The sequence below is a fragment of the Chenopodium quinoa genome, unplaced genomic scaffold (assembly GCF_001683475.1).
Source record: "Chenopodium quinoa cultivar QQ74 unplaced genomic scaffold, ASM168347v1, whole genome shotgun sequence".
In the NCBI taxonomy this organism is placed as follows: Eukaryota; Viridiplantae; Streptophyta; class Magnoliopsida; order Caryophyllales; family Amaranthaceae; genus Chenopodium; species Chenopodium quinoa.
The window spans coordinates 676,792-689,591 of NW_018742461.1; the positions used below are offsets into that span (position 1 = coordinate 676,792).

Consider the following 12,800-nt stretch of genomic DNA (forward strand, 5'->3'; position numbering starts at 1 on the left):
TTTATAGTATTACTGAACTTACATTTTTATTATAAGAAGTATTGCATCATCAAACATTTTTGTTTATGTATATTTCGACAGATGTTCACTATTGTATCATCAAATGTTCATTTTCAAGAGATATGTGTAACTGTGTAAGTAATATAATAAGATGTATGCAAGTACATACACATAAGAATTCTATTAATTTAAATAAAACATTGTTAAAAAATAATTCAATTATTATAAAAAAAATTTAATTTAATTACAATAATAACACATTTATATTCTATTTCATATAATTGTTTCATAAACATTAAAGTGATCAATTAAATCCTAAATGTACATACGTGTCTTGTTAAATGAACATTATTTATTGTTACATTTGGTACAAATAAAGTGTCTATGTAGATATATCCTCCTTATTGCACCTCTAATCATATGATATTTGTGTGTTTTTCATGAAAAAGATAATCCGATGAGCACTGTTTCGGGGTTTTTTGATGTCCTGCGAGAGAGTTACAATTCCGGGACTGAATCCGTGCGCCTGTACCTGCAAAACAACAGAGACTCCGGGTGGTGGGAGCTCCGCCTCCGACGATCAAGTTAGTACTTGTGTGTGGAGTAAAAGGTGCGAAAAGTAAAGAGGGTGATCTGGTTCCTCGGAAGGGAGGAGTGATCGGAGAGTGCAAATAATGCTAAGTCTGGTCTAGCGATTAGTATGCACGTGTGTTTAGGCTTCTCTTGGTGAGAGTAATTAATTTTGAATGTGTTTAATGAAGGCTAATTACTGTATTTATAGCCTCAAAGTACGCGCCCAATACTAGGTTAAATGGTAAACCTAGGACTGATTGGGCTTGCCTCGGGATTCGGGCCATGTTGGTCGTTTTCCAGGTTGGCAGATAGTGAGCCACGTGGCGTGGCGCAATTGGTCCATGCTGGACCTCCAGGAGTATGACACGTGGCAGTCCCTGATTGGTCCACGTGGCTGACACGTGGCAGGTGATGATTGGCCCACGTGGCGGGAAAAATCCCCTAAACAAGCACAATATATTTGTCGCCTTCAACTTCCTTACTTGACTATCAATAAGAGATCACGATTTTCAAAATACAAAATAAAAATAAGAACAACCATGAACACATTCCAAACAAAAGTATGTGAAATCTAAGGATTCAAAATTGAACATTTATGAATGAATAACAATTACGAATTCGAAAATAAACACACTATAAAGTAATATAATAATTCATTTTTTACGACGAATGAACATTAATATATGTGTGAATAAACGTATCCAAATGAATATTTATATATTAATATTAGAATAATCATCTATCACTATTAGAGTTAAAATGTATGTATATATTAATTTAATATGAAGTTGAACATGTATTACTCTCTCCGCCCACAATTATATGCATCAAACGTCCTTTTTGCGGACTCCTAGGCAAAATTTTTAGTGGAGTTTAATTAAGTTTGGGTGAGTTTAATTAAGTGGGAAAAAGGAGGGAAAGAAGTGGTCCCTTATTTTTTTGTTTTTGGGTGGGTTAAAGTGAGTGGGAAAAAGGTGAAAAATTAAGGGGTCCCTTTTATGAGTGGGAAAAAGGAAAGTGAGTGTAATTAAAAAATGTTAAACAAAGTTTAAAAATAAAAGTAAGGGTAAGGTGGTCTTTTTACTCTTTAAAATTTACTAAAAGAGGAAAGAAAAAAATTTGTTGCACATAATAGAGAGCGCCCATTTATGGCAAATGTTGCAAATAATTGTGGACGGAGGGAGTATTATAGTTTATGTGAATATTTTCAATATGAGAATGAACATATACATATTTAAATCTAAATGAACGTTTATTTAAATCCCATTATACATTCATTAATATATATCTGAATTTCATAAACACAACTAGGGTAGTTTTCTCTCAAGACTAGACCCTAGTTGATCTGATCTAAGGTAATAAGAATGTGAATGAGCATATACTAATATCATAATGAACATCTATCAAAATGAAAATAAACATTTATCCAAAAGTCATTTTCACCATAAACTAATTCAAATCTCAATAATTCTACAAAAGCTAAACTAATTGAGAAAATTAGCACAATTATACTCTATATTCAATTTTCACTGGCAAATAATTTCATAATTTCTTATAATTTTTACATATGAGCATTATATAAATATGTGAATATACATATATCCAAGCAAGGATGAACAACTTATGTATTAATATTTGAATAAGCAACTATCAATAAACAATTTACATGCATGAGTATCAATATCCAAATGAGACCCATGAGCATGAACGTGCATATAAATCTATCAATCTAAATGACTATTTTTCAATATGAGAATGTACATATATAACAATTCAAATGAAAACTTATCAAAATTCGAATGGTCATCAATTAATATGTGAATGAACATATATATAGATCATAATGATCATTTATCAATATGAGAATGGATGATATAAAAAAGAAATTTCCATTATTACTCATAACAATCGTAAGAACAAGAACAAATTGTACACAATTTTTAAATTTTAGGTCAATAACTAATAATATATAATCACGCCGTAACACAAAATTAGAGAATATCAAACAATAACATAGTTCAACGACAATTATAAGAATTACTTCACAAAAATGTATAAGAAGCTAAGTCACAAACTCTTACTCATAATCTTTAATATTAGAGAAAAAATTTGATGAAGATGACAATAATATGATCATATATCAGAAATTTAATGCTCTTATATTAATATGCGAATGAACATTTACTAATACGTTAATGAACATCTATCATAACGAAAGTGAACATTCTTCAACAATTATTTTTTTCCATACTAAACTAAATTTACATCTTAATAATTTGACAAAATAGATCAAACTATTCAGAAAATTAGGACAATACCACTATGTTCTCAATTATTTAGGTCTTATAATTATATAATATAATAACACACCATAAACTAATTCAATTCAACACAAGAGTACATCAAATATTGATATAGTTCAACCAATAAATTAATTTTTTTTCTATGATTTGACAATCAATTTGGGAAAAAAAATTACTGTAATCAAATAAATATTTAACAACTATCAAATCATTGAAATGAAAAAAAGAGAGAGAAATTAGTACCTCATCAAAGATTTGTGTCAACAATGAAGCTTCCATAAGAAGTGACATGAATAGATGATGATTAAGCTTCTATGATGGAAAATATGAAGGTTTTTAGAGAGAGAAAAGTAAGGATGAAAGTTTTTGGAAAGAGAAAATGGATATAAGAAATTTTTTGGAGAGAGAAAATAAAGGATGATGGTTTTTGGATAGAGAAATCATAAATTGAAGATTTTTAGAAAATAACAATGACGATATATATAATCTGTATTTTTTTTTGGGGAGACTTTAATTAGGAGGGAGGTAAATTGGTGGTTAGGGGGTGTAGGCATTAATAATTAACGTTTTAATGCTGCATTGGCCCACGTATAATATATGTATATTTAATTAAAAACGAGTACTTTTTAATTAATTTTGGTTTTAATTCAGAGCATTTTTTTTTTGGTGAATTAATCAAACGCTTGGAGTTTGGACCAAATTTTTTATTTTCTAACCATGATTATGACAAAGTTGCAGTACTTACCAATGTAATTACTTTTCATGTCCTTAATGAGTACTATGGGCCTAAGTTGAGCCAGCCCAATCAATGATAAAAACAACCTACTTAAATGATTGGGCTGGAAGGCCCAACTTCTAATTAGTTTGGATCTATAACAAAGAAAGTAGTGGTACTACTCCACGACCGTACACCTGGAGTTATTTGCTCATTAAGTTTTGTTCATTTAACAAGTGTGCCAATAATCGCCGTGTCATAACTCTCATAGCTTCAATCCTTTCTTGTGAAATTTCACTCCAGAAATGGCAGTATTTCAATGATAATCTACTCACAAGCGTCGAATATCCAGTAAGCTGTATTCTATTAGCAGTGGACTTGATGCAACAACTCTCTAAACCTGAACAACAGCTATTGAACTACTCTTCATTATTTCCCCTTGATTACAGATTTGATAGAGTAGAATTGAATTTGCTTTGGGAAGTTCAAGGTTTAGCTGATGAAGTACCATGGGATTCTTGGGGATCAAGAGAAACATTCAATAAGTGTTTTAAGAAACATTTTTGGTAGGATATGAGTATGGTTTGGTAGATGGTGCGAGAAAGGAAATTTTTGGACATGCTAAGCTCCATCATGGTTGCTTTTTTCTCGACGGAAATTGAAGACTCTTCTTTTTCTCCAAACCAAATCATCCGAGCTTATAAATATTCCAGAAGTCGGTGAAATTTTAGGAGACTAGAGGGCCTTGCAGGTCTTGGATCTGTCAATCGTAAACTGTACAAGTTGTCTTAAACACTTGAGGTTCCTCAGACTTGGTCTCTTTAAATCTATTCCTGAGTGCATTATAAACTTGCAGTTCTTGCAGACTTTGGACCTTCGGTACTCTAGCATCCGAGAATTACCAGCAAATTTTCATGAAATGCGTCGTTTGAGGTGCTGGGGAGAAACTCATTGATCTGCCGCCCAAGTTTGGGGAATTGACAAATCTGCAAACCTTAGATGTGTTTATAGTAGGGAAAAATAATGGTCTAGACTGTTAGAATATTCTGTGAATATTTTTTGTAATTAGAATTTTTACCTTCTATAATTAGTTTATTGTATCAAATCATTCCCTAATTTAGGAGTGATTATAGGCTGCTAATTTGGCAAGCATTAGTGTATAAATGTCCTTGTATGTAACACCACACTTTGTAACACCCCAATAATTCTCTCTTCAAAACCTGTTTTAACCTGTAATAACTTGTAGTAACCTGTAAATACTTTTAATAACCTGCGAGAGAATTACTGGTGTGCTACAGCCACGTGTTAAAACGTTAAGGCTAGTTTCAGAAGTCAGCAGCGGAAAACTAATTTAGTTTTAAAAGAAAATGTAAGTTTCAAAACTAATAATCAAAACCAAATTTAGACTTACAAGTTGGAACCATAACGGCTCTTATTCAAACCCAGTAAAATAGAAAGTAAATGGAATTAGAACCAAAATAAAATTCGATTTATGATATAAAATAAGCTAAGTGAATAACCAACGCTCCACTCAAATCCCATCACCCTGATGCAAATCAGTTTATGCAAATCAGTTTATGCAAAAACCTGTGGTTAATCTACTCCCCAATTTTACAAGTGTAAGAATTGGATCATTACAGGGTCATTGAAGGCGAAGGCCATGACCAAGAGAAACACACAAAAGCACGTCATCAGCAACGCTGAGTACATACAAGCTATGAAACACAGTAAAGAGCCTTAGCATGATACTAACAAGCATTCCATACACTCAATATAAACATTGACTCGAACACATGATTCAATTGTTACTTATTACAAGGTTTTTATTTAAGTAGCATTGACCACTTCATTAATTGATTGGATTAAGCAATAGACCGGGTTGTCCCCCTGTGCTCCATTCCGGAACAATAAATAAGAAAATCCTATGCCTCCTTTCGGAAGACATTAACAAACATCCAATGGCAGACGCGCGACTCCGTGGCCATAGCTAGTATGAGATCTCATCTAACTCATTATAATTTTAAAAGAATTTAGAACAAGAGACTCGTAGATCAGACGGCCTCTGAAAAGTGCACGGCTAATACCCCGTGAACCCCAACCCATGTTTGTCATTACTCTAGATGTGCACAAATCCAGAGTTTTATTGCTTCTCCTTCTTGCACTTTACGTGATTTACCAATTTAGATTAGGTGATGACTCGCATGCAATCAACACAACCAATCATACATCAATCATACTAATCATTCAAGTTTCCAATTCAATTCTTAATTTATTAGTGACAAACAACATTTATTATTGTATCCTTTAACTACATACCTCGGTGTATAAACACCTTAAGTGCATAAGCCACCTCAAATCCACAATCATGTCTTATAAGACTTTAACTCTTTCTTTACTCATTCCAATTCAATACAATTGAATAAGTAGTTAAAACAATTCATTCCATATATATATACTTGTAGCTTTGCTTCTAAGCTCTCTTTGCAAAATATTGCATGAATAATGCTCAATAAGAAACATCAATGCAATTTCTCATACATGAATTAAAGCAATCATCACATTTATCAACAATCAACTTATTACCAAACAATTTCAACCAATCCACAAGTCTCCTAACATGATTCTAGGTCTTTCCAAGTCCTTAAACATGCTTCTAAAGTCAAGGTTCTTCGTATACTTGTACGTACCTTGAGTACACAAATTGATTGGCCACTTTAAGGCTAGAAGTCACCCTCTACGAAATCCTCTCCTAGACAGAACAACAATAGCTCAATTAATACCCAAGCAACATATATTACAACAATACTAAACTATTTTAAAATCCTTTAAATCATTGAAATAATGTTCTTAAATTATTCCCAATAGCCAAAGTCAATAATTTAGTACTTGAACTATGAGTTTATATGCTTAAATCACAAAAATATGGCTTATAGCAAAAATTTCAGCAACTTTAAAGTGATGTAATAAATCTGAAAATTCGTTTTAAGCATGTAAAACAATCTCGCAAACATTTTCACTTGAAACAATTATCATATAGTACGTTAGTATGTTGAGAACTTGAAAACCCATCATAAAACCATGACTTAAAGCTATTTAAAGTTAAGATTAAAATCTGAAAATTTAATTTAATAATAAAGTGTATGAATACAACAATCTAAACTTGAAATATATTATTATAATTTAATTAGTTTCATAAAAACTCAATTAAACCTTCGATAAAAATAAAAAACTGCACAAAAACCATACTTAGAAGCTGAATTTGGCCACGAGAGGGTGGTGCTCACTACCATAGGTAGTGAGTTTTAATTAGAGCATCGTTTACACACGAAAAACACTATTGTTTTGCGAAAATCAGACGAGTTACAGTCAAAACGCGATTAAAACGTGATTAAGAAAGTTTTCGAACGGAAATTCAGAAATTAGTTACGAAAAATTAAGAACTTGCTGTTGAATTAAACATCATCATAATCATAGCAAAATCACAACAAAATCATGCTCAAATTAAACAACTTTAGCAACACGTTTTTAAGCCCTAAAACCATGAAAATCAACATTTAAAACCCCAATTAACGCATAAATAAAATCTGAAATTTAATCCCATACTTTTAATAAAGTATAATCCATAAAGTTACAATCTTTTATAACTCATAACATAATCAAACCATGATAATTATAAATCGTAAAGAAATTCGTATAAAAATAAAGCTTTAAAGTAATTTAAACAAGAAAAGAAAGGAAAATAGAAGAGAGGGGGAAGTAGAGGAAACCGGCGGCGGCAGTAGGGCTGAGGGCAGCGGCGAGGGTCGCCGGCGGCACTGCGGTGGTGGTGGGTTCCGGCTGAGGCAGCAGCAGCGCAACAAAGGAAGCAGCAATTTTTTTTTTTTTTGCTTGTGAGTCGTGAAAGGAGAATGAGGGAGGTAGTGAAGGAGTAATAAGGGGAAGCAGTAAATGCCATATATGAGGGTTTTGAGAAGGGGAAATAAGGAGCAAGTTTCCTTTAAAAAAAATGTGAATAGGGAAATATGGAGTCAATTACTTAATTAAAATGGAATTATGGGTTCTAAAAAGATTCTTGTTTTTATTTTCTGAAATCTTCCCAAAATTTTTTTGTATAAATATAAAATCATTGTATAAATATAAAATTATTAAAATAGTCGTATACATAAAAATATATATAATTATTATTTACTAAGAAAATACGGGGGATTACACTGTAAACCAGTCGATCAAATATACACACAATAAAGAAAAAACCCTTAAACCAAAAATCAATTCTTAATCGTTAATTTGGTATCAGAGCCAGGTTCGTTTTCCGGTGACCGGAAGAACTTCGACATCATCATCTACCATGTCAACCAAAAATCAGTCTATTGTCTCGAAACCGGTTACAATGGAGGAAGTACTGCAACTGTTTTCACAGTTAAACACCAATAAACCAGCCATTGAAGCCACAAATTAATCCTTTCAAATCTCCGAAAAATTAAACCATGGAAATTACACGAAGTGGTCTAAACTAATGCATCTGGGGATCGGATGGCAACGTAGGCTCAGCCACATCACTGCCTCCCCACCGTCTCCGGAGGACCCAGAATACACTAAGTGGACACAACGTGACTCCATTGTTATCTCCTGGATCATTGAAAATATTGATTCAGACTTACAAAACCAATTCCTAGACTACCCAACTGCCAGGGAGTTATGGAAAGCAATCGAAACTATGTATGGCAGCGGAAGGGATGGACTACAGATCTTCGATCTTACAACCAAGGCAAACAAAATTTAGCAAGGCACATACCAAATTGAGGCGTATTACAGCAAGCTTACCTCGATTTGGAAGGAAATAGACCGAAGGCAGCCCAATCCGATGGTATGCCCAGAAGCTAAAACAGTGTTATAACAAATTAATTCAACAAAACAGACTATACCAGTTTTTGGCAGGTTTGAATGAAACCCTGTACAAAGATCGAAGGGATCTCCTTCACATGGATCCGTTACCCACAGTTGAAGAGGCATATGCAAGTATCCGGCGGGAGATATCACGCCGAGGAATCATGAAAACCGAGAATCCATCATCAAGTGACTCATCGGGAATTGGCAGCGGTCTTGCGACCAAGGGAAGAATGGAGAAACCCCGATTCCGGCGGGACGATGATAAAGCACATCTCCGGTGTACTCACTGTGGAGGCACGAGGATACCCAGACTGGTGGACAGAAAAAAAGAAGAAAGGGGGAGAAAGTCAGCAGCTCTGACCAAGCAAGGCGACGTATAGTGCAGGAGACACCACATAAAATGGTGACAAAGAAGGTGGTGCCATGATGGCCACCGCTTCACCTTAGAAAATGGAAATAGGTTTGGATATTTCTAGAATGAATGAAGGAGGTATGAAAAGTAACCTTTCCAATTCCTCTTTTAATACCGTGCATTTGAATAATTGTGAAACAAAAGTCCAAACCATACCTCATAATATTTGTGAGACAAAGCCCACTTATAATAAGCCCACAACAAATCTCTCTTTTTCTTATAACAATAAAAGTCAGTCCATTGGTCTTATGGGTATTTCTCATAAAGATAAGAAGTGGGTATTGGATTGTGGGGCTACAGATACCATGTCTTTTGATAAATATGATTTTAGAACCTTGAACAAACCCACAAAAACTCACATTCAAACAGCTAATGGTGAAAAAATTGAAACAAAAGGCTCTGGCACTATTGATATCACTGACAATATTAAACTCCCAAATTGCCTATTTATTCCTCAGTTGTCTCACAAATTGCTTTCTGTTAGCCAATTGACCAAAGATCTAAACTGTACCATTCTAATGGATTCTACTGGGTGTATTGTGCAGGATTCTCAAACAGGGAAGATCATTGGGCATGGTACCGAAGAAGATGGATTGTATTATGTCGATCGAATGTCTCAACAGGGTAGCCCAACGCTTGTTCGTGGATCGGTTGAACATCAACTATGGATGTGGCATCAGCGATTAGGTCATCCGTCTTTAGGGTACTTAAAGAAACTTTTCCCTTCCCTTGCTAGTTCAAATATTTCTTTTGATTGTGAGTCATGTATTATGGCCAAAAGTCATAAACATGTTTATCCTAGAAGTAGTAGTAAAACTGAAACTCCCTTTATATTGATCCATTTTGACGTTTGGGGACCAGCCCCAGAATTTAATAATCATGGTTTCTTATATTATGTCACTTTATTGATGATTGCACTAGGATGAGTTGGGTACATTTTCTGAAAAATAAGTCTGATGTGCATGATGTATTTGTGTCCTTTTATAATATGGCCTAAACACAATTCCAAACACAAATACGCATCCTTAGATCCGATAATGGGGGAGAATACAGAAATCTGGACTTAGACTCTTTCATAAACACCCATGGTCTCATACATCAAACTACCTGTCCTGATACTCCACAACAAAATGGAGTAGCTGAAAGAAAGAACTGAACCCTCTTGGAAATGACTCGAGCCATGATGTTTGACTCATGTGTTCCTGCTCATTTTTGGCCCGAAGCAATTGCTACAGCGAATTACCTAACCAATCGCCTTCCCACAAAAAGCCTAAACTTTGCCACTCCACTTGATACTCTCAAAAACCATACAAATGTGCCCATTTCCCATTCTCTGCCTCCCCGGATCTTTGGACGTGTTATCTATGTTCATTTGCCCAAACGCAGTAGGAATAAGTTAGAACCTCGAGCAGTTAAATGTGTGTTTGTGGGATATAGGGTGAACCAAAAGGGATACCGATGTTTTGATCCAATCACAAACCGGTTTTATGTAACCATGGATTGTGACTTTGTTGAAACTGAATACTATTACTCCCATCTTAGATTTCAGGGGGAGAGTTTGAGTGATGATCTAAGCTGGTTAGTTTACCCTGAGTTGACTAATCCTAATCCGAAAGAACAAGTAGGCAAAACCACAGAGACGACTCATAACATAATACAGTTCAACAACACTTTTGATACTATGCCTAGTGATCCTATCACCTTGTCTGAGAATCCTGAAAGAGAGGTATGTACTCCATCTGGTATTTCCTCTCATAACACTTCTGATATTTCTCCTGATCCTGATGATTCTCTTGAAAGAAGTGTGACATCAGGAAACTCCCCTGTCTCTCCTGAAATGCCAAATGAAGAACAATCTGGGAAGTATAATCTTCCTTACCGAAGCACTAGGGGTGTCCCACTTAAGAGATATGATCCTGATTTCAAAGCACAACGGTCAAAATATCCAGTTGACAGACCAAGTGAGGGAAACCTTACTCAGACAGCCAGGGCATACAATGCAGCCATCTATTCTGAATCTGTTCCTACCACAACTGAAGAAGCTCCTAAAAGTACGAGATTAACGCACTAGTCCGAAACAACACATGGGAAAAGTGCGTCCTGTTTCGGGGTTTTCTGATGTCCTGCGGGAGAGTTACAATTCCGAGACTGGAACCGGACGCCTGTACCTGCAAAACAAACGGATGCTCCGGATGATTGGAGATCCGCCTCCGACGGTCAAGTTAGTACTTGATTAAGGAGTAATTAATGCGGAAATTAAAGTGATTGGGTCTCTCTAGGTGAGAGTGTTTAATGTGTGTAATCTGCTTTTTTAGCGTGTCTCCTCCCTTAATGAGGATTAAGGGAGGTATTTATAACCTCGGGAAACGTGTCAATCTAGGTTTAGGTTAACCTTGGGCTGATTGGGCTTCCCTCGGGAGTTGGGCCTAGGTGACCGGTTATCCCAGGTGTCATGGGAAGGACACGTGTCGTGTCGTAATTGGTCCATGGTGGACGGATCATTGCTTGACACGTGGCAGGCTCCTATTGGCCCATGTGACGGACACATGGCGGAACCTGATTGGTCCACTTGTCAGATGGTGATTGGTGGGGAAAAATCCCCTAATCATTTGCCCCTCACAGGTGGCACGCGACTGGTCACGTGTTACCTGTGACAGGTATCGCCCTGTAACAGGCGACGACCTGCTACAGGTGTCACTCGGCGAGAGGCCGAGAGATTCTCCCGCCAAAATTTTGAATTCTGGAAGTGACCCTTTGCCTTCTCACTTCGCCTATATAAAGGAGTGTTGACTTCGGTCATTTTCACAGTTGAAAACTTTGTGAGAGAACATTCGGACCCCTGAACTTGCTCTGACATTTTGGACCCTTTCTGCCTACCGCCTGCTCTGACAAGCCGACTGCAAAGGATTTTCAGAACTTCATCAATCGTCACTCGTTCAGGTAACCGTCGGTTCTCTTACTCTTAATTTTCTCTTTACTTTATTCTTTTTTGAAATGGCACCACGGAAGCACACGACACGACCTAGGTTAGTGATCAGCCGGTCACCGGGGACGGCTGAATCTAGGACTAGGAGTGCCGCCTGCCCTTTTCTGGACCCATCTTTGCCCTTTATACAAAGTCCGACTGTATCTGTGTCTATGCAGAGCATGATGGCCAGAACAAAAAAGACTGCAAGGATCTCAAACTCAGACGGCTCCTCCCACAGGGTGCCGATTAGTGAAACATCTGACCAGGCGCCAGATGTGGAAGTGAAACAAAGCGGCTTGAAAGCCGGCAGTTCTGAGGGAGGAGTCAAAGTGACCCCTTCCCATTTTACAGTTGACAATTTTACATTCTCTCCTGCTCCTTTTAAAGGAGAGGAGGCGGGCCCCTCCGGGAGAGGGGAGGAGTCGTCCTCTTCGGACTCGTCAGAGGACGATTCCGAGTCTAGCTCTTCTGGCCATGCTTCTTTGGACACAGAAGAGAAAAACAGTCGCCTGCAAGAGGCGAGGCTTTCTCACGCAGTTGAGAAGGGGGACGATTGGGCGGAGCCATCCGCCTCTCACCGAGAGCAAAATACCCCCTACTACTGCACGGTACCTCGGGGCCGGATCACAGCCATGCAAGAGAAAGTGGAGAGCTTTATCGCAAACCACACAATGGGCCCCGGCTTTTTAGTGTTTGTGCCGGATCCAGAAGACACAGTCGTCTGGCCGGCTGGTACCAGTTATGATAGCGCCTGCTTTGGCTGCTACGAGGCGGCCATCAAGGCTGGGCTGCGCTTCCCACTACATCCGGCTGTTCAGCGGATCTTGGATGGGTATGAGTTGGGGTTATGGCAGTTAGCCCCGAACTCCTGGGTCAACGTACTCGGCTATGTGGCCGGGTGTGAACTGCACGGGGTGGAGCCGAGCTTCGAGGCTTTCG

General features: G+C 37.0%; 1 long non-coding RNA gene across 1 annotated transcript; it reads right to left on the reverse strand.

Moving 5' to 3' along the window:
• Positions 1–262: 262 nt before the first annotated feature.
• On the reverse strand, positions 263–6,751 carry LOC110718523. Its single transcript, XR_002510924.1, has 3 exons — positions 6,279–6,751; positions 3,120–5,189; positions 263–1,059 (listed from the first exon to the last, which is right to left on the reverse strand). It is a non-coding gene; the product is annotated as an uncharacterized LOC110718523 (long non-coding RNA).
• Positions 6,752–12,800: the final 6,049 nt, after the last annotated feature.